This window comes from Podarcis pityusensis (assembly GCF_964106645.2).
Source record: "Podarcis pityusensis genome assembly, chromosome: 5".
Lineage (NCBI taxonomy): Eukaryota > Metazoa > Chordata > Lepidosauria > Squamata > Lacertidae > Podarcis > Podarcis pityusensis.
In genome coordinates, this window is record NC_138032.1 from 93,918,048 (window position 1) to 93,937,904 (window position 19,857).

Consider the following 19,857-nt stretch of genomic DNA (forward strand, 5'->3'; position numbering starts at 1 on the left):
ACAGTTACACACACATGTGCTTTCATTGGGTTTGATTTTAAAAATATTGGTGCCTGGACAGGAAAATCCAAACAGCAGTCTCACCTTCCCATCAATCTACTGGGAAGTTTACATGAAAATGTCCCACTAAAATAATCAGGATCTGCTTGGGAGTGCTCTTCTAATTCATCTCAATTGGCTTGGGTTTGCATAACTTCTCATGCATTATGCCTGGTCCTTATAGAGAATTAAAACAGGAAGGGGGTGCCTTCCTGTCCCTGCCACCCCATAGTAAGGAACAAGTTAGGGTGGCATGAAACTTTCCTCCCTTGTTCTACTTAGTGAAGGAGTGGGTTGTGAAGGTATCTGGGTGACCCACCCTTTGCATCACTTTAAGAACTGCGTATGGCATCCAGCAGCAGCGAGATCCTGTGGACACTACACTGATGCCAGCAAGGACCCAGAGACACGGCGGCAGCAATTACCGAGATGCTGTTAATTAATTCCTCCGAGGGGTCTTCATTGCGTGGCGAGTTCCCACCTCCCCCCAGTGGAAATAAAGACACATGACACAGATATTTAAGGTTAATGGGCTAAATATGGCCACAACTTTATTGGTTATTACAGGTGATGAGCGGTATTGGCTTAGGCATTGGTCCTAACCGACTATCCTGCTTCAGCCTGTTTGCTTGAAGTCTGGGAAGGGTTAACCCCCAGTAGGGGGAGTCCTGCTGATGCACATCAACTAGGAACTCCCGCTCGGGGAGTGCCTTAGGTCCTCACCTCCATAGGCTTTGGACAGGGCCACGCCCCCCAGAATCCTTTATCGGACTACCCTTCAATATGCAGGGGAGGTGATGGCGCTTCCTCACCCCCTTCCATCTACAATACCAATACCAATGCCTAACCGCCAATACCAAGGAAGTTGTGATGATTTGCTACGAGGTAGGCGAAAAACCAAGTGGCTGGTGCCAATTTGCCAAGTGGAAAAATTCCTACCAGGCCCCTTAACGGCGACCAACCGAGGTCCATAGCAAGGTCAAAGATGAAAAAACCTTAAAGGGTGGGAAACTGGAGCAGCTGGAAGCAGCAAAGAGGGAGATCCCAGGCCGCCCCTGTGTTAAATGGAGCAGGCCACGTCCCCCAGGCCAGCTGATTGGCTGGCCAGGGGATGATGCGATCGGGATTCCCTCAATCGCGCGAAGGCTGAGAGCCAGCCCCTGCGCGCATGGGGGGAGGGTGAAGCCCGCAACCCCACCTCCTTCTACGTCGGAAGTGGCTTTGCCAGACTCTACCTGTGTGTCTGTAATGGCAACTGGTTTTTATTAACAGTGGAATGCAGCTCTTGATCACAGATAGCCAATGGAAGAGCAGGGAGTCTGGATGGCACTTGAGGAGATAGAGTACTATTAATTCACTGTGCAGCATACATGTCTCTATTAACAGGAAAGGGGCAGCATGTTTCTGGTGGTGTCTCTGTTTACATTAGCCGTTTGTATCCTAGTCCTTCAATTTTGGGGCTTGAAATATCTCCCTTATTTGGAATGTATAGCGCTTCAACTAGGGACCTTGTGGTCTAAACCACTGAGCCTAGGGCTTGCCGATTGGAAGGTCAGCAGTTCGAATCCCTGTGATGGGGTGAGCTCCCATTGTTTGGTCCCTGCTCCTGCCCACCTAGCAGTTCGAAAGCATGTCAAAGTGCAAGTAGATAAATAGGTACCACTCCGGCAGGAAGGTAAACGGCGTTTCCGTGCGCTGCTCTGGTTTTGCCAGAAGCGGCTTAGTCATGCTGGCCATATGACCCGTAAACTGTCTACAGACAAATGCCGGCTCCCTTGGCCTATAGAGCAAGATGAGTGCCGCAACCCCAGAGTCGTCCACAACTGGACCTAACAGTCAGGGGTACCTTTACCTTTTAGGGCTTCTACTTAATTGCTGTGTTGTCTAAAAAAGATATTACCTGTGCTTATGGAGTGTACCTTTGCTCCTTGTATGGTTCCAATGGGGGTTCATGACCATTGTCTTCTGGTTCTAAGGCACCAGAGTCACCTCTGTTTTCTGACATTTAAGTGTGATGTATTTTGTTGTTGTTTAGTCGTTTAGTCCATGGAGTTTTCTTGGCAGGGATACTGGAGTGGCTTGCCGGTAAACAAGTCGTTTAGTCGTGTCCGACTCTTCGTGACCCCATGGACCAGAGCACGCCAGGCACTCCTGTCTTCCACTGCCTCCCGCAGTTTGGTCAGACTCATGTTTGTAGCTTCGAGAACACTGTCCAACCATCTCGTCCTCTATTGTCCCCTTCTCCTTGTGCCCTCCATCTTTCCCAACATCAGGGTCTTTTCCAGCGAGTCTTCTCTTCTCATGAGGTGGCCAAAGTCTTGGAGCCTCAGCTTCAGGATCTGTCCTTCCAGTGAGCACTCAGGGCTGATTTCCTTCAGAATGGATACATTGATGTATCCATATACATGTGATGTATTAGATTGTGCTTTAACATTGTTACGTTCTGTATACTATTTATGACTTGAGGTGTCGTCCCATTAGGAACTTTTCATCTCCCTTTGAAGTATCTTCCAAGAGTTGTAGGTGATCTTGCATTTCTGTCCGAAAAGGTATTTTGTGTTTTTCATCTCTCTTCTCTTTTGCTCTGATTCATCTTCTCATGATCTGTGACTTTTGGGGACAGAGATGTTTCCTTTACTTTTTTAACAGATTTAAGCTTTCTACTGAGTAACTGGACAGGCCTGCTGTTATTCTGTGAGGGCTGCCAATCTGGGTGTGATTCTTGGCAAATAGGTCATAATCCCTAGGATAAGTTCCAGGTGGATGGACAGTACCTTTAACGTGCCTTTAAAAACAAACAAAAACCTACTTCTACTTTGTGTCTGGCATAGTGCTTCCAATTCTAGAATGAATAAAAGTATTATCACCTGTTCCACAGAAGTTTCTATTTTATTGGCATTTGACTTAACATTGTTCTCTGTTTATCTTGACAGTGAGACTTGCTGGAATTTATGTGTAGTAGGAAGTCAGTGATATCATCCAGTCTTTTCTAAGATTTTGTGCACTTTTCTTTGGAAGATGCCTATGTGGAGGACCATTTTTCTGAAACACTACGTTATAAATGGTATATTTGGTGCTGTTTCCCATTAGTTTATCTGATAGAGACAAGATTCCATGTTTGTGGCTATTCTCATGTATTCTCTCTTACTGGTGAGTTTGCTTTTTATACAGTACCTGTCTTAAACGTCATCGTTACTTCCTTGTGTTCTCTGTGAATTGTAACAAATATCTCCCCTTTCTGAATTCCTGCTTACGTGTTGTAAATAGGCATAGTGTCGCAGCTGAGTCACTGACATCATCTTAGAAATGCATTACTGTATGGCATTACATGCCCTTTGCTTTACTTTCTCTTTGAATAAGGTAAATGTACTGCATGCTCTTGAGCAGGTATTTTCTTTCTGACACTTCCTGCATATCAACTCTAGCACTGGACATTCAATTTTTCTTGTATGTTGTAACGTATGCATCTTTCTTTTTGCGCTTCTGTGGCTAATACCCTGCCTTGTTTTATAGTGTGTATCACCTGTATGTTACTTGCATTTGCTTTCTGGATTCTTTGTGGGCTCCGACTACCTCGATAGCTTTATCTACAATTAATCTATGCATGAATTTGTCTTGTATAATTACGAGTTACATCCCTTAAGACACACCACTTAACAGACTAGCTGTCTCATTCTGCACTAGTGATGGGGCAGAATTTGGATTCTGTTCATATTTAAAGCTGAATTCATTAAATTCACACTTTCTAAAACAATAAGATAACCAGAATACAGTCATCCTTCAATAACCACACTTGTCTGAATTTTGCAATGCAATTCCCCAACTCACAAATGTTTACAAAAATGCATATATCCCAATTGTTTGTAAACATGTATGCATTGGTCAAAACTACATACAAAAGTGTTTATTAGGAGAAATTAGCAGTAATAGTCACACTAAACTGTTGCAGAATTTCCATAGGGATTTTAAAAAAGAAAATTTGCAAATTGCTGCAAAAACGTGGAGAACCAAATTTAAGATTGGAAAAATGACAGATTGTTCCACCCCTATTCTGTTCCAGCTGCATCTCCATATAGTCAGTTTTGGTTTATTTCAGTTTCTCATTTTTCTAATATTTAGTTCAGTTCTCCCCATTTCCACATCAGTTGTGAATTTAGTGGAAATTATTTCTCCTTATGTACATTTTTTTTGTATGTAATTTCCCCTAATAAACACATTTTTACAAATCAGTTTTCCCTAATATAATGCTACTTTACAAATATACTCGTTTTTAGTCACACTTCCCCCAAATCTATGCATTACTTGGATGGAGAATTCTATGATTCTATGATAATAGGACAAACTTTAAAAATATTGAGCTAACTGCTTCTTAGTGCCATTAGTTGCAAAAATAAGACATGTTAACACAGTTCACCCCAAGACCAAAGTGCACTAGGTCATTACATTTTATTGTTTACTTTCTGTGCTGTCCCATCTGGCTCCATTTTTCTAGATTCAAAAGATGGTGCCCATTAGGGAAATTGACAAATTTGCCCATCCCTATTCATCACGTACAGAATTTTTTAGATTTGTGCCTTGCAGAGAAGGGAAGCTTCTAGGGACATGTACGCTTCCCTTTCCTGAGATATTCTGCTGTTTTAACTTTCCATTTGTCAGATGTTCTAGGGAATGTCTAGAAAAATCTCCAACTTTTCTTTGAAGTATGCTTTAAGGGCAACGAAGTCATAAATGCAGGCATGTTTGTGAGACTCACTTAATCAGGGGTGGCTTCCCTCTACATTTCTCAGGAATTTTGTGGAATTCTCTTGTGGAAATTTTGAAGTCTGCTCTAGCTGAAAATAGGGATGTGCAGAAAGGATTGGGGCAGAGCTATGCTTCCATCTGCAGTGGATGAAGTTCACTCTGTGGGAGCTCTTAGATGTGCATTTAATCAGCTCTGTTGTGACATACTGAGTCAAACAGGAGTTCACCTGGTCTGAACCTTTGTTAAGCCAAAGCACTTGGATTTAAGCTGTTTTAATGCTGCTTTGGGGAACGTGGGTGGCGCTGTGGTCTAAACCACTGAGCCTAGGGCTTGCTGATCAGAAGGTCGGCGGTTCGAATCCCTGTAACGGGGTGAGCTCCCGTTGCTCGGTCCCTGCTCCTGCCAACCTAGCAGTTCGAAAGCACGTCAAAGTGCAAGTAGATAAATAGGTACCGCTCCGGCGGGAAGGTAAACGGCGTTTCCGTGCGCTGCTTTGGTTTCGCCAGAAGCGGTTTAGTCATGCTGGCCACATGACCCGGAAAAACTGTCTGCGGACAAACGTCAGTTCCCTCGGCCAGTAAAGTGAGATGAGCGCCACAACCCCAGAGTCTTTTGCAACTGGACTTAACTGTCAGGAGTCCTTTACCTTTATCTTTTTAATGCTGCTGCACATGGGCTCTCCATGCTGAAGTTTGTGCACATGGAGGATGGATGCATGCTGTACTTTGCCTCCAAGTTCTCCTTTGGTGGTGTGCTTCCATGCACTTTGCATGCTGGGTGATCTGCTGTAAAGGAAGAAGGGTTTATGGGTAGTACTCCCTTCTCTCCATGGGAATCCTTCATAATAGCTTCTCCGGCTGATCTGTTCAGATGGAACATTACATTTTTGTTTTTTTAGGAACCATTTATTTCCATATATCTTTTCAAAAATAAAAAATAAAAAAAAAAGTTTTTCAGTTTAAAGTTTTACAATCTATTATCCAACAACCGACATAAAAAACAAGATTCCCAAGAATCTCCTGAACTTCCCACCTCCCATTTGTGGGTACTTTTGTTAAGCATTTCCTCCTCCATCTTTTATAATAATCCAAATCTTTTACATCTGCATTATATCCAAAATTCAACCTTAAACTACAATCCTACTAATGATTTTAGCTGTTTGCAATGGTTTTTAAGGTAAATTATTAATTTTCCCCATTCCTTATTAAAAATTCAGTCTTCCTGGTTTCTGACTCTTCCGGTTACTTTTGCCATTGTAGTATAATCTGTCAGCTTAACCTGCCATTCTTCTCTGGTGGGGACTGTATTCTTTCCATCTCTGGGCCATTAACATCCGAGCAGCTGTGGTCGCATACATAGTCTTTTCTGCTCTGTTAGGATTTTGGCACCTAGAATTCCTAAAAGAAAAGCTTCAGGTTGTTTTTTTGTTTTTTGTTTTTAGAAAAGGTTATCTTAAACATTTTTTTCAATTCATTATATATCATTTCCCAAAATTCTTTTACTACCTTACATGTCCATCACATATGATAAAAGATCCCTTCTTTTTCCTTACATTTCCAACATATATTTGACCCTGTTTTATACATTTTTGCTAATTTACCAAGGGTACACCATTTTCATATAGTTTTCTTTCAAACTGTAACATGCTATAACATAACTTCTTCCATGCTGTAAGTAGTACACTATACCCAAAGTCTCTTGCCCAATGTGTCATTACTGATTTGACCTGTTCATCTTTTGTTTGCCATTGTAGCATTAGTTTATACATTTTTGAGAGTAATTATGTTTTGTTCTTTAACAGCTCTTTTTCAAATTTAGAGGCTTTATTAAAAAAAACTATTCTTGTCCATCTTAAATATATCATTTAATTGATGGTATTGTAACCAGTCAGTTAATAATTCTCTTATATCCTCAAACCTCTTCAATTTTGATCGGTGTTCTACTTCCATCAACAGCTCTTTATATGTTGCGCAGTCATATCTCATATTCAGTTTTTGTTTTTTAGATATCGCCTCTAGTGGGAAGAGCCACCATGGTGTTTTTTGTTCTAGTAGATTTTTATATTTTCCCCAAACTTTGTAAAATGATTTTCTTACTACATGATTTAAGAAAGCTCTATGTACTTTAACCATCTCATACTACAAATATGCATGCAAACCATATCTATTAGCATGATCTTCAAGGTCTAAAACATCAGTGTTTTTTTTAATAATATCCATTCCCTTAGCAAGCATAGACAGGATGCATCATAATATAATCTTAGATCTGGTAGGAGAATCCTCCTCTGTCCTTAGAATCTACCAGCAATTTATATTTTATTCTTGCCTTCTTCTCCTGCCAGACAAATCTAGTAATATCTTTTTGCCATTCTCTGCATTGCTGATCAAGGGTATTGATTGAAATAAAAATAACATTTTGGGTACTACATTCATTTTAATTACCGATATCCTTCCGAATAATAAGTTCACCCTTCTCCACACCTCTAAGTTTTTCTTTATTTGTCTCTAGGCTTTTGTATAAAAGGTAAACATAAAGGGACCCCTGACCATTAGGTCCACTTGTGACCAACTCTGGGGTTGCGGCGCTCATCTCGCTTTATTATAGTTATCCTTAAAAATATTCATATTCTTAGCTGTTATCCATACTAAATATTTATTTTTCTTTTCAATTCTCAATTCTGTTGTCTTTTTTATATTGCTCAGTCACATTTTTCACCAATACTTACGTTTTACTTTTATTTAATTTAAACCTGCTATTTCTCCAGACTTGAGAATCTGATCCAAGACCCTTGGTATACTAGCCATAGGGTCTTCTAAAGTTACCACAAGGTCATCTGCAAATGCCTTAAGTGTATATGCTTTGTAACCTGCTTTTATCCCTTTTATTTCCCTGATCTTATACTTCTAGCCAAGGTCTCTACAACTAAAATAAACAATAATGGTGACAGGGGGCCCTGTTATTTTGCATTTTTCTGTTATTACAATATTTACTATCAGCATAGCCTGTTGGTTGGAATAAATTGTGTCAATTCCTCTAAGGAATGACTCTTTGAAGTTCTTCTTCATAAAAGTCCATGAAACATTGTCAAAGGCCTTCTCTGCCACTTGCTTGTCATTTCTGACCTCCAGATATGCTATTCTATCAATTACATTCCTTATATTATCCTTCATCTGGCAGCCTGGTAAAAAACTGGCCTAGTCTTATGTTTATTCACAGATGAGTAAATGAGTAAAGTAAATCTGTTCTAAAAATATCTATAAACCTTCTCTTTTGTTATAACAGAATAATGTATTTGCTTTGTAGGATTTGCTGGCACATCTCATTAGGACAGAAAGAACTTGGCAGAAGACCAAGGGATTCCCTCGGATCACTTGTTGGCTTCCTGAGAGCAAAGATGAGCAAAACTTTAATTAGTATGTGTGTAAAGATTGCAACAGTGTTGTTTTCCTCCAGTGATCCAGCAAATGAATCCAACTTGTCTTTCAAGACCATGAAATGCACACCCATTGCCCAACAGTTCTTCATACAATGTTCCAAGATCTGCGAGGTGTTAAGTCATTGGCCAAGGTGTTGGAATAGCTTCTTGACATCACATCTGAGGAGAGTGTTGAGAGCTGTTGGGCAACGCTGATGAAGTTGCCGTCAGTGCTGAGCAATTTGTGTCCTTTCACTTTCAGAGCATCCAGGCTGCATATTGGTGACGTTCCTTGTTTTCTCCTGCTCCAGAGGATGGGTCCCAAACAGATGGTTTCAAGATATAAGAAAAGAGATTCTGACTCATTTGGGTATCTGAATGTAAGAGGAATCTCACAGGATCTGGCCAAAAGCCCTCTAGTTAGTCCACCTAGGCTAAGCAGCTGCCTCTTCTGTGAAGCCCACCAGTATTTCATTCAGCGAACCACCCTGTGATCTTATGATGAACAGCGGCATATAAATTTAATTAATAAAATAATAATGTAAAGATTGGCGCGCAAGAGCAACTCTCTCCTTCTGCTCGCCTAACAACTCTGAAGCCTAAGTTGTAAAAGGCCTGGGCATTGGTAGAATTAAAACAGTGTGCGAGGGGAAACCTTCTCATGGCTGAGTAAAATTTTCATTTTGTTGTTGTTGTTGTTTAGTCGTTTAGTCGTGTCCGACTCTTCATGACCCCATGGACCAGAGCACGCCAGGCACTCCTGTCTTCCACTGCCTCCCGCAGTTTGGTCAAACTCATGCTGGTAGCTTCGAGAACACTGTCCCACCATCCTGTCCTCTGTCATCCCCTTCTCCTTGTGCCCTCCATCTTTCCCAACATCAGGGTCTTTTCCAGGGAGTCTTCTCATGAGGTGGCCAAAGTATTGGAGCCTCAGCTTCACGATCTGTCCTTCCAGTGAGCACTCAGGGCTGATTTCCTTCAGAATGGAGAGGTTTTATCTTCTGGCAGTCCATGGGACTCTCAAGAGTCTCCTCCAGCACCAGAATTCAAAAACATCAATTCTTCGGCGATCAGCCTTCTTTATGGTCCAGCTCTCACTTCCATACATATTTTAATTTTAGGAGGCTTCAATTAATAAGCGGATGAGAATTACAGCAGGGTTCTTTTCCTTTGCCCAAGAAATCAACGTCTCCCAAAACCATGGAGTGCACCCCCAGTGCCCAACAGTTCTGCCACTCCTTCTCAATTCCTGCTTTATTTCAATCTCATTTACCTTTTTTGGGCCCACGTAGTAAAAAAAAAGCAGTCATTTATTTCACACTTTGGCTGAGCAAGGAGTCCCTATGGCATGCGTTCCTCAAAAAAGAGGTTTCTTTCTTTCGTTTTTAAAAAACCCACATGTGGGGTAGGATTTATTTATTTCTTCTTAAGAAAATGTATTTGACACTTGATGGCAATAAAACCTGTAAGCGGCTTGCTAGAAATGATAAAACAATTTAAAGCATTTGAATTAAACAGCAACATTTAAATTGAAACTGTGAAACCAGCAGAAACATCCAAAGGCCTAAACATGGATGCAATGGCAACGTGAAAGTCCAAAAGTTATTTGGAAAATTCAAAGGTGTCCCTGCGAGTGCCCCTCTCACTCCAGCTACCCTGGCAAGGAAGCGCCTTGCAATGCGGTCTAAATGGTACAGCAGAAAATTTTTAGTGCCAGATTGCTTCTGGCTGATGCATTGGCAAGGGAAGCCCTTCTGATTCTTAGTTGCATTTGTTGTTCAGTCATTTAGTCGTGTCCCATGGACCAGAGCACTCCAGGCACTTCTGTCTTCCACTGCCTCCCACAGTTTGGTCAAACTCATGCTAGTAGCTTCGAGAACACTATCCAACCATCTCGTTCTCTGTCATCCCCTTCTCCTTGTGCCCTCCAACTTTCCCAACATCAGGGTCTTTTCCAGGGAGTCTTCTCTTCTCATGAGGTGGCCAAAATATTGGTGTCTCAGCTTCAGAATCTGTCCTTCCAGTGAGCACTCAGGGCTGATTTCCTTAAGAATGGGTAAGTTTGTTCTTCTTGCAGTCCATGGGAATCTTAAGAGTCTCCTCCAGCACCATAATTCAAAAGCATCAATTCTTCGGCGATCAGCCTTCTTTGTTTTATAGTTTATAGTTTCATTTAGACACCGTTTTTTTCCCTCCAAGGACCTCATGATTGCAGTCATGGGTCTCACCCTCCCCATTGAATCCAACCACCCTGGAGAACACTCTTTGAAAAACAGCCACCGCCTTGGCCAATTCATTTCTGGGCCCAATTCAATGTGGTCACCTGAGGGGTTCCCTTAGCCCCCCAAAATATCTGAAAAAAACTGGCTCTTTCCCCACAACTTAAGCATTCAACCTGCCCATTTTGGGACTCTCCTTCCTGGGATGTTTTGAAGCAGAGGTTGACGGCCATCTGCCCTGGATGCTTACACTGAGACTCCTGCATTGCGGGGGTCAGACTAGATGACCCCGCGGGACCCCATTCCAGGATTCTATTTCACGTCTTTCCTTTTTACTCTGTTTAAACCGATGGCTCTGTTGTGAAATGGAGCAATCCTACCAAACTTGCATTTTTCACACCTGCCATTTCAACCCTGATCCTCCCTGGCAGGGAGCCAGGGAAGATTTCCTCCCTGTCACCCCCAAAGTGACGTTCTTCCGGGCTCTTCCCTGAAGGGGTTTTTTTTTGGAGGGGGCTTATCCCCTTCCACGAAGCTGAAGCACCCGGGACTGGCACCCTTCCCTGCGAAGAGAGAGGAGAGCTCAGAAGTGCCAGGGAGGCAGCACTTGCTGAGAGCATTTGCCTCTCCTAAGATGGCGCCTTCGGGCTCAGGCCATTTCCGCTTCCGGCTGCCGTTTGTGCCTCTCCTAAGATGGCGCCCCGGGGCCCAGCATGGCGCCAGCACCATTTCCGCTTCTGGCCGCCCTTTGTGCCTCTTCTAAGATGGCGCCCCCGGGCCCAGCATGGCGCTAGCACCATTTCCGCTTCCGGCTGCCCTGTTGCCTCTCCTAAGATGGCGCCCCGGGCCCAACATGGCGGCAGCGCAGTTTCCGCTTCCGCCTGTTCTTTCTGCCTCTCCTAAGATGGCGCCGGCCAGCCTCTTTCGCCCATCCCAAAGCTGGAGAGTCACTAGCGCAGGAGCTGCCTCGGTGGAAGAGCTCCCGTTCTTCCCGCATCTCATCTCCAGAAAAGGACCTGGCGAGGATGTTGCTAGAATGATGGGTCAGGGTCATCTAGTTCAGGTATCCCCAACCTTTGGCCCTCCAGATGTTTTGGACTACAATTCCCATCATCCCTGACCACTGGACCTGTTAGCTAGGGATCATGGGAGTTGTAGTCCCAAAACATCTGGAGGGTCACAGGTTGGAGATGCCTGATCTAGTTCAACAGCATCTTTTGCCCAAGGCGGGGTGCAGAAACTATAGACATCAGCAGTGCTTTTTTTCCAAAAAAAAATGTTTAGGGATATGAGTCATTTTGACTCAAGAAAATCACCATTTTATAGTTCAAATCGGGAAAAGTAAATACAGTAAGTGGGCAAAAGTACAAAGATTAACAAAATGTTTAGGCATATGCGTACCCCCAGAAAAAAGGCACTGGGCACCAGGCATGTTTCTTGGCTCCAAGGAACTTGGCCTTTTATCCAGATCTGATATGCTATTTCTTTTCTTTTTTTAAAAAAAAGGATGGTGATCTGTCGTGGAACAGAAGTCCCCAAAGCAGGGGCCGGCCACTGCAGAGACGTACAAACATAGATGCACACAGATGTAAACACACACACACACACACACACACACAAATACGCACACACATTTTTTATAAAAAAATGCTTTTTATTAATTTTCACAAACAAAGGAGAATAAAGAAAAACATAAGATACAAATTATATATATATATAAAAAAATAGAAATAAAGCAATCTTTTAAAATAAAAAAACCAAAACAAAACAAAAATACACACACACATATACCTGGTATGGAGATAGGAACACACACAGAGACACACCTACACATATACAGACCAATACATAGATATACAGACTCTGATATGGACTCACCCATAGATAGATAGATAGATAGATAGGTACTCCTCTTTCCCCTCCCTGCTTGTTCCCATGGAGAAGGGCCCGTTTTCATGCCTTCAGGGCCATTGCCGCAGAATCACCTGTGCCCTTTTTTTTGGGGGGGGGGGGTCTTCACCTGGGCTGCTGACCACACCGCCTGCCCAGAATCCAACGCATTCCCTCTGCCCTCCCTCAGGAAAAGGGGGTCCCTGTCCATGGCTTCCTTGGTCCCCATTCGGCAGAGATCCTTGGGCAGGTCTCAGCTACTCCTTGATGTAGCCTCCAATGCCAGAGGCACTTTATCTGCACTCCTTGCCGAAGCAGCCTATCCAACGTCCTCACGTCTCCTCTTGAGCCCAAAGGGTGGTGCAAAGGCCATCTAATGTGGTTTGTGGGCTCCCAGAGCATGTCCCAACTAATAAATCTGGGCTTTTCTTGATGATCGTTTGAAAATTAGAAAATTATTTATATATATATATATATATATATATACACATATATATATATCTGCACTCTCTTTTCTGGTTGCTTCATGATTGTTTGTAAATTTGAAATCCAATTACATAAATTTATATAAAATAAATAAATTTGGGCTTTTCAGGACAGGGCCTGGATTGCAAAGCTGCCTGCCCACATGGGGGTGAACGGGGCACCCTCAAGGGAAGGAGAATGGGGGGGGGGAGACACAGTAATAATTGATAATAATTTTATTATTTGTACTGGGTTGCCTCATCCCCCTATGGGCAGCTTCCAAGTTCTAACAAATCTAAAAGCCTAATAAAACAAACACCACAAATATCCCTGTACAGGGCTTCTTTTTCTGGGGGTTGGATCCTGGCTCGTCTTGTCTCAGGTGCACTTTTTTTTCTTTCTGGCTATCTCAGTAATATTGTTGTCGTCGCTGGTTTGTTTGTTGTTGTTTTTATTGTTGATGTTGCTGCATCAACCTGTTGTTATCAAACACCTTTTAGTGCTATTTCCTATCACTTCCTTTAAAGACTGGTGAGAAATTCAGTTCGGTCCACATTTAAAGGTGAACCTACCTAAATGGTACTTCCTGAAACAATACAGAAAAGGAAATGCAACTGTCCTTCAAAAATCACACTTTCTGAATTGTTCAAAGCAGTACTCCATGTGTGCAAAAAAATGCCTCTACTGTCCATTATTGAATCTAAAATACAAAAATGCATTTTATTTTGGGAAATGTCTTTTATATTTTTTCATATTGTAATTTTATGTTGTAGACTGCCCTGAGATCTGTGGATGAAGGACAGTAAAGGTAAAGGTAAAGAGACCCCTGACCGTTAGGTCCAGTTGCGGACGACTCTGGGGTTGCAGCACTCATCTCGCTTTATTGGCTGAGGGAGCCGGCGTACAGCTTCCGATCATGTGGCCAGCATGACTAAGCCGCCTCTGGTGAACCAGAGCAGCGCACGGAAACACCGTTTACCTTCCCGCCGGAGCGGTACCTATTTATCTACTTGCACTTTGACGTGCTTTCGAACTGCTAGGTGGGCAGCAGCAGGGACTGAGCAACAGGCGCTCAGCCCGTCACAAGGATTCGAACCACCGACCTTCTGATCGGCAAGTCCTAGGCTCTGTGGTGTAACCCACAGCGCCACCTGCGTCCCATATTATGAGGTACTTGAACTGGTGAATTGTTATGAAACTCAAAAGAAACTCAAAAGATGTGCAAATGTGGAGAGGTTTGTCTGGTTCATGCTACCCAAAAGTGTTGTGGTTGATGGGGCAATGTGAAGAAATGGAAATTGTTTGTGCACAGGTATCAGTTAAGTTCTTATGATTCTAAGATGATATTAAAATCTCTGATATATTTCAAGTTAGGTAGACTGCATCATCCAGTTTACAAACGTGGTTGTAGCCAGGATTTTTGTTGGGCGTGGGCAGGAATTACTTAATCGGGGGGGGGGCTGCTGCCCCCATAGTTACACTCATTTTTACAAAGATTGTCTTAATCTACAATGATGAAAATCTTCATTATCGTTTTCTTTTGAAGACTATAGAAAGTTCTTACGAGAGCAGCACTTCTGCTTATAAATGCTATGCTTAAAAAAAGATACTATTTTTTTGCCTCAAGATGGCAAACTTTAGCCAGTCTTGGGAACTCAAGTTAGGATTTTTCAAGTGTTTCAGCTCCTTTTCATTTAATTTTGAGAGCCTGGAAAGAAAATAGCAGAGGGGCATCTCTTTTCAATGGCTCTTTGTAAATTTACATTTGCGGTCATTTGCTAAATGAAAATGAGAGCCAAGACTTTTTCATTCTTCATATAGCGCACTGTGTATGTTGTAGATATACTTGATCTATACAAGTGAACTGGATATTGGCAGGTGGGCAATCACAGATTGTGAGCAATTTCTTTCTTCCCTTTGGAAATCAATACCTATCCCCAACACTGGAAAGCATGAGGGCATTCCTTTGTTCTCCCTCTTAAACATTTAAACTTTTCAAACTACAGGAAATGGTTAGTAACACAGAGACTGTTGTGTCAGAATTTAAGTTTTTAAGCGCCTTAGATTCGAAAGCCATTCTAATAAGTGTGCAGATAATTCACTACATCTTCCTTAAAAAATGACTACTGCTCCCTCAACAATACACCACGTGTTCTCGTCATATTTAGCTGAGTGGGTGGAGCAACATCTATCAATTTTATATTTGTGCAGTGTATGTGGTGTTAGGGAGGGGGTAGAACCACCAGTGCGTTTTTCTCCTTCTGGGGTAGTGTGCTGGTCCTGGGGGCTAACTGAGAGGTGAGGTCCAAGTCCAGTCCAAGGTCGAGGGTCCGGTATGGAGGCTGTCCATCAAAGGCGAGGCGGGGTCCAAGGCAGGGAGTCAGGTGGGGTCAGGAACTCTGGCAGAAGAGCAGGACAGGGTGCAGGCAGGAACAGGCTAGCAACAACGTTGCTCCTGCAACCTGGGACTGGGGCTGACTGGCTTTTATCTGCCCTGAGGCATAGGGTGGCCCCAGTCCACAGGTGACTCGCCTCTCCTGGTCTGGAGGCGAGCACTCCTCCTGCAGGAACTTAGTTCCCTCTGCCTCTCTGCCCTGAGCCTCTGCAGCTCAGGAGAAGCTGGAGGGTTACCGGACCCAGAGGCACCCTCAGCTTCCCCTGATGGGGCTGAGAGTGGAGCACCTGCAGGCAATGGGTCCTCTATCACCTCAGGGGCCAGAGCAGACTCAGCTGGTGCCTGCACCTAAGGATCCAGCAGAGGTGAGGACCCTTCAGGCTCAAGCCCCAGCCCCGGCTCATCTGGTTCTGGAGGCGGGGACTCCTGTGCAGGCTGGGATTCCTCAGGTTCAGCCTCTGAGTCGGAATCCCAGGCCATCACAGGTAGTTTGCCTGCCTTTGGTCCCCACCCTGCTCTCAGCTCTCACCTGTGGCTCTTAGAAGCTGTCAGCATGTGACAGCGGCCACACCCTGGAAAATGGCTTCAACTGGCTGGCTCAAACTGGTGAGAGTATCTGATGGGCCTCTAATCCCCAGTGAGTTTGGGACTTCCTATGATGGGGCTCACAGAATGAGAATCCCTCAGAAAAATAATCTCTCAAAGGACCTGTTGATGGTATTTTACCATTGTACTGTTGAGAGTGTATTAACTTATGGTCTGTGTGTGTGGTTTGGGAGCTGCACGGTCAGGGAAAAAACAATGCTGTCCAGGGTTGTAAAAACTGTGGAGAGAATAATTGGGTGTACTATTCCCACCTTGGATCAAATCTACGCTTCCAGGTGCCATAAGAAAGCTGCAGAGATAGTGCAGGATAGTGCGCACCAAGGAAATGATCTCTTTCAGCTTCTGCCTTCTGGAAGAAGGTACAGGGTTATAAAGACTAGGACTAGCCGCCTGAGAAACAGTTTCTATCCAAATGCAATTTTGGTTTTAAACACAGTGTAAGGTAGTCTCTATGGGAGTATATTGTATTTAATTATGGGGTATCAGAGTTTTTAGGGGGCTAACCAGGCTGGGATAGCTGGGATAGCAGGCTTGTTGGTTTTTGAATGTCTGATGTAGATATTTTCAATTTTGTTGTTCTGGATGGGACAATGACAATAAAGATTATCGTATCGTATCGTATCAACCTGGGAACATAGCCCATCTAGGACAGGGATGCCTAACAGGTAGATTGTGAGGTGTCCGTGTTAGATCGCGGGACCCTCCCCCCACCCCCCACAAAAAGCTCACAACTTTGGAAAGCTCTGATCTTAAACCTATGCTGCCTGCAGCTATACTCATTCATGAGAAAGGCTTTGGGAGCAAACCTTCAGAAATCCACACCCGAAGCCTTGTGGGACATCTTCAGGAGAAGAACAGAAGAACCCTACACAAATCCAGAGTGGAGTCCCTAAGACAGTGAGATGGCGCCTTTTACGCCTGCCTCCTTCCAGCAACTCCTGCTGTCAGCATCGCCCTAGAGCCAGTGCACCAACTGGACTCTTGCACCTCAACCCCGACTGGGCTAGGCGAGCTGGGTAGCACCGCCAGAGACCTCCTTCTCACAGGAAACGGTCACAGTGCTGTGGACTCACAGCTCAGAGCTGAGAGCACCGGATTCACTGTCTCAATAATACAGTCGTTGCGCAGCAGAGTTTTGCAGAGTCTTGCAGAGTATAAACCACTCGGAGAGCAGCTCTGTAGAATATCTTCCTTTTATTCTATAACTACAACTATGATACAAAACTATATACAGAGCTGAATATTCTAAGCATAAATCAATGCTACACTGAGAGTCTGCAGCTGCTCTAACAGCAATCTTATCTCTAGGATCTCCAACACTCTCACTCTCTCCGATACACTGACTGACTGACTCTCTCTCACACACACAGATATGTTGCTGGGCAGAATAAATAGATAGGCAGGACACGCCTCCTCCTCTCTGGAGAGTCAGCAGAGACCATCAGGAGATCATCAGGAGATTCTTGGGTATGGGAGGGGTGAAATCTCCTCATCCTCCCCCATTTCATCCGACCATTCAAGAATCTTTAACATAACTGCAACTTACACACACTACACATTGTGACAATACAAATGAATAAGCAGCTTCTGGAAAAATCTTCACACACATTTCTTCCTCTCAAATGCAAATTGACATTTCTAATTAGGCAGATTTGAACAAACCATTTTTCAGAACTCAAATACACGCTTTCCTTCAAATATCAGGTAAGGAAATAAATAAAGCGTTTTGTGCTACTACTCTCAGCACACTTCATGCTAGGTTTGAAAACCCCACCAGAGTTGCTCGTGACTGCAGTCTTTGCAAACTCTTCAGAAAACCTTTTCGGTGGTACACCCTTGGTTGTTCTCTCGGACCTGCGCAGAACTCTTTGATCCTCTTGTTCTGGTGCTTCCTCCTCTTTGGGAGAATGGGGAGCTAAAGTATATGAAGCTGCTAAGTCTGAGTCAGCGTCAGACTCACCTGAGGCTTTTGGGCTCTGATAATCTGTGCCATCATCTGGAACTACATTGGCATCAGGATTATCATCACCAACAACACTTGCCTCCCTCTTAACTTTCTTTGCCCCTTTTGCACCATCATCACAAATGGGATTGCACTGAAAAACGCCAACTCTGTCCCATTGTGGATTGTCATCAATACTCCTGGTGAGCCTTATGGTTTTTGTGTCTGTGATCAGAACACGATAAGACCCTTTCTCATATCCTAGGAAAACACCATGTTCTCCACGCTTGCTCAGTTTGTCACCCTGCGAGGTGTGCACCCAAACCTCCGAACCAAAAATTTTAAAATGCTTTACACATGGCTTTCTTCCGTGAAGCATCTCATATGGGGTGCAATTTATACTAGACTGGTACCTCCTGTTATACACATGACAGAAAAACGAAAGAGCTTCGGCCCAAAAAGGATTGGGTAGCCCCGAATCATGTAACAGCGTTCTGATTCCTTGCTGCAGAGTCTGGTTTACTCTCTCACATAAACCATTCTGCCAGGGTGATCTGGGCGTGGCTGTCCTATGCTCAATGCCCTGTTCAGAAAGAAAACTCTCAAACTCTTCTGAACAAAACTCTCCACCCTTGTCTGTGAAAAGAAAACGTACATTCTCATTATGTACATTTCTGAGCCATTTACAAAACTGGTGAAACTTGGTAAAGGCTTCAGCCTTTTTCTGCAGCATATAGACCCAAACATATTTCGAATAGGAGTCTATCAGAACCATGAAAAACCTTGAATTGCCTCTAGAGAGCGCTAGAGCCCCCACTAAGTCTGCATGAATGACTTCATATGGTTTCTTGGCCTCTCTCCCAGACTCTGTACCTTTGGGAGCTTGCCTTGCCTTACTCTCTGCACAAGAAACACATTTCATGTGGTAGGGACATTCTTTCAACTTCATACCCTGAACCATATCAGGCATTTTTGCCACAGCCTGGAAATTCAAATGACCATAAACGCGATGGTAATAATGAATACATTGGTCATGCAACTTCTCATTCTTATCTACAGTTAAATTGCAACACTTTTTCTCAGTAGCTTCTGCAGTGCCTGTACCTGAAACAAAAGGCAATTGGTACAATCCATTTACACATTTTGCATACAGAATGAGCTTGCCATCTCTAAGAATTTCACAGCGAGATTTAGCAAACACCACCTTAAACCCTTGACGATCAAGCTGGGAAACACTCAACAAATTGTCCTGAATATCAGGCGCATACAGGACATTCTTAATAGTTGCATTCAGGCTCTTTAAGAACACAGTTCCCTGAGCCATACTCGTGAGAACTGTCCCATCTGCTTGATGAATTTCTTTCTCTTGCTTCTCAAGCTGAACAAAGAGATTCTTATCTTTGGCCACGTGGTTTGAACAGCCAGAGTCGACCACGAAGAAACTCCGCCCACGTTGACTGGAACAGCGAGAGATCAAGGCCTTTGAAGTAGCAGGTGCATGGGGATTTCGTCCTCCTCCCCCTCTGCCTCTGAAGTTTCCCTTCTTCTTTGAAGACTTCTTACACTGGAAACTCAAATGGCCTTGTGCTCCACACGAAAAGCACCGCTTCAATTTCAAAGCTTTAACAGCAGCAGTTTCACTTTCACTTTCCCCTGCTGAAGACTCAGGCACATTTTCAAGCATATTTTTAACAGCACAGTCCCGGCTTTCTTTAACAGCCTGTCTGCGATCCCACTCATTCAAGAGCACGCTAGACACATAATCTTCTGTTAGCCGGTCAGAAGGCATTGTGGAAATCTGGGCAGCCACTCCATCATAAGACTCATCTAGGCTATTGATCATCAGCATTGCAAACACAGCCTCTGAAATAGCCAGGTCTCGCTGAACAAGGTCCTGTCTGAGACGCTTTAATTGAGATAGATGGCTAGGCAAATCACCACCTTTCTCCAACTGCAGCCTGCACAGCTTCTTAAAGAAAATCACACTGGAACCAGCATTTTGTCTAAGATGCATATCTCTCAACTTATGCCAAACAGCTTGTGCAGTCTCTTGACCCTCTAAGTTCACCAGCAAGTGGTCTGAAACACTCAAAATAATTGTCCCTCGGGCTTTCATATCTGCAGCATGGCACTCAGCCCAAT